Consider the following 3406-nt stretch of genomic DNA (forward strand, 5'->3'; position numbering starts at 1 on the left):
CCCCTGAAGAACAGAAATCTCTACGTGTTGCCAACTGAACCCCGCTCATGTTCTCAGTCCAAAGATGGGTGATGTCCGCACCCTAATCAGCAAGTAAGAATGAGGCTCCCCAGAGGGATCAAATGACTGGTGGATATTCTGGGTAGAGAGCACAGCAATCTGCCCTAAGCATTTTAAGGGGACCAGGGTGCTATACGCTATGACGTCATGCCAGCTAATAGAGTAGGAAAGTCTTTTGCCAATATACACATTTTCAGTGACAACTCTGGCAAGGACCCCAGGCAGTTCAGAAAGTCCAACGTGATTCAAAGATGTCTGTGTGCCTGACAATTACAACAAATCTTTCTTGTGTGGATTTTTGGATATAAGATTCAATTCCTGGTTGAGACAGTCCTTACCAAGTCTAACTTCTACAGCCTGGCTCTGTTGTCTAATCTGCTGACAAAGGAAAAAAGAAACAACACTGCCTGCATTCCTAAGGTGTTTCTCTAGGATAAAATTACTAGTGCTCAGTAAGTTTAGGCTAATGGCTGAAGACTTTTCAACATTCTCTGTTCTCATAATTCTCTCTTTTGGGTTATGATTATGTGGCATTGTTTGGTTCTTTTGCTGTCAATATGCAAGATAATGACACTCGTATAGATGAAAGGGAGAACACTTCGTTATCTACAGCTCAAAACCAGAGGACATAGGACAGGGCTGCACAAGAGTTGAAAAGAAACAAGCTAACATCAAACTGGACCTTAGAGGGCGACTTCTGCAGAGCAAGTGGATTGAGGTTAGCTATGTTTTCTGAACTCCCTGTGGATTGGCTGATCTGAGTAATTTTACAAGCTCCAGAGCAGAGACTACCACTAGACATCTGATATTTGGCCCTGAGGTGACTGGGGCTCATATATACTACCCCAGAGTTTGAAAACCTGGTAAGGGAAGTGGTTGGGAGTGTGGACTTAACCAGCCCTTCCACAAGTGAAAATGACAAGCCTCTTGTCAGGGACTCAAAGCTGGACCAAAACACTGTAACTATCTATACATCTATATATAGATATATTTCTTTTAGAGACAGAGTCTCACTTTTTCACCCTCGGTAGAGTGCTGTGGCATCACAGGGAGCTCACAGCAACCTCCAGCTCTTCAGCTTAGGCAATTCTCTTGCCTCAGCCTTCCAAGTAGCTGGGACCACAGGTGCCTGCCACAATTCCCGGCTATTTTTTGTTGCAGTTTGGCCAGGGCCAGGTTTGAACCTGCCACCCTCAGTATGTGGGGCTGTTGCCCTACCCACTGAGCCACAGGCGCCACCCATATCTATATCTATATATCTATACATTAGCAATAGCCACCAGGTCTCCCCAGTAGACTTTAATTTTCATTCCAAAATATTAAGGGGATACAAAAGTTTTAGGTTACATGGATCATTTTTGTAATGCTTGAGTCCTGGCTATAGATGTGCCCATCACCCAAATAGTCTTCATAGTACCCTTAGGTTGGTTTATTTTCCAAAACATTATTTTGAAAAAGAACTCTGTAACAAAACACTGTGATATTAGCACAAAGGCATACAGAGAGACTAATGAAGAGCCCAGAAATACGTAGTCCTATTTATGCTCACATTTTTGACAAAAATGCAAACTCATTGGGAAAGGGGTCTTTTGGACAAAGGGTGTCCAAAAATCTGGATATCCATTGCAAAAGAAAAATAATGAACTCTTAAATGAACTGAAATGGATCAAAGACTTAAATGTTCAACCTAAAACTATAAAACACTTAGACGAAATCATTGGAGGCAAGGCTTAATGACACTGGATTTAGCTATAATTTTTTGGACAAAACACCAAAAGCACAGGCAACAAACATATAATATATATACTAGATTCCACTGCAATTAAAACTCCAGTGCAAGAAATGGCATAATGAATAGTGTAAAAAGGAAACAGAATGAATAGGAGAAAGTATTTAAAAACCACCTATCTGATAATGGGTTAATATCTAGAATATAAGGAGTCATCAAAAAATTTATGAAAATGTATATCATGGAAAACACGATGGATGGACTTCAAATAATTTTTGCACCAAAATTAACTCATACTAACTTCTTAAGATATATCTTAACAGGCTCTAGTTTGAGCACTAAGAAGGATAATACATCAGTTTGAAAAAGAGCTCTTATCTGAAAAACATGGAATTCTTCAAAAATTGAGACAAGAACAAACATCAAATATATGGTGAAGCTTGGTTGGAAGAATGATAAAATCACTGACGTCTTACAAAAAGTTTGTGGGAACAATGCCCCAAAGAAACCAGAATTTACAGATAGATAACACAGTTTAAGAAGAGATGGGATGATCAATGGCAGACCATCCACATCAAGTTCCAAAAAAATACAAGAACAAAACAAAAAAAACCTCAAATCGTTGTCATACCTTACTTGAAGAGGACAATTGACAGCAGAAACAGGTGGCACCCACGGCTCAGTGGGTAGGGCACCGGTCCACATACACCGAGGCTGGCGGGTTCAAACCCAGCCAGGGCCAGCAAAAACAATGACAACTGCAACAACAACAGAAACGATAGCCAACATCATAGACATCACAAGTGATTCACCTTATACACTTTTGACTGAAAATTTATTTTTTGAGATAAGTGTCTCACTCTTTTTGCCCTGGGTAGAGTATGGTGGCATCATATCTCACAGCAACCTCAAAATCTTGGGCTCAAGAGTTCCCTTTGCCTCAGCCTCCCAAGTAGCTAGGTCTACAAATGCACACCACAATGGTTGGTTAGTTTTTAGTAGAGATGGGGTCTTGCCTCTTGCTCAGTCTGGTCTTCAACTCCTGAGCTCAAGCAGTCCACCTACCTCAGCCTACAAGAGTGCTAGAGTTACATGTATGAGGGACCCTGCATGAAAAATTAAAAATCAAATTTGAGCAAACTTTCCATTCAACAGGTGCCAAAATAATTTTGCTCAGATCAGCTGTAGACAAGAGCAGAGCTCTTAAGGAAGCTTTTAAATGAGAACGATCAATATCCTGATTCATTTATTCAAAGAATTATAACAGGAGATAAAACATGGCTTTCCCAGTATGAGCCTAAAGACAAAGCACAAAGCAATGGCTATCAAGAGGTGGAAATTGGGTGGCGCCTGTGGCTCAAAGAGTAGGGCACCAACCCCATATACGGGTTCAAGCCTGGCCCCAGCCAAAACTGCAAGAGGTGGAAGTTGTCCAGTCAAAGCAAAAGTCATGGCAGCAGCTTTTTGGGGGATGCTCAAGGCATTTTGCTTATTAACTTTCTTGAGGATGGGTGGCACCTGTGGCTCAAAGGAGTAGGGCAACAGCCCTGTATACGGGAGGTGGCAGGTTTAAACCTGGTCCTGGCCAAAAACTGCAAAAAAAAAAAAAAAAAAAAA

The sequence above is a fragment of the Otolemur garnettii genome, unplaced genomic scaffold (assembly GCF_000181295.1).
Source record: "Otolemur garnettii isolate 467f Iridium unplaced genomic scaffold, OtoGar3 scaffold00091, whole genome shotgun sequence".
NCBI classification, from domain to species: domain Eukaryota; kingdom Metazoa; phylum Chordata; class Mammalia; order Primates; family Galagidae; genus Otolemur; species Otolemur garnettii.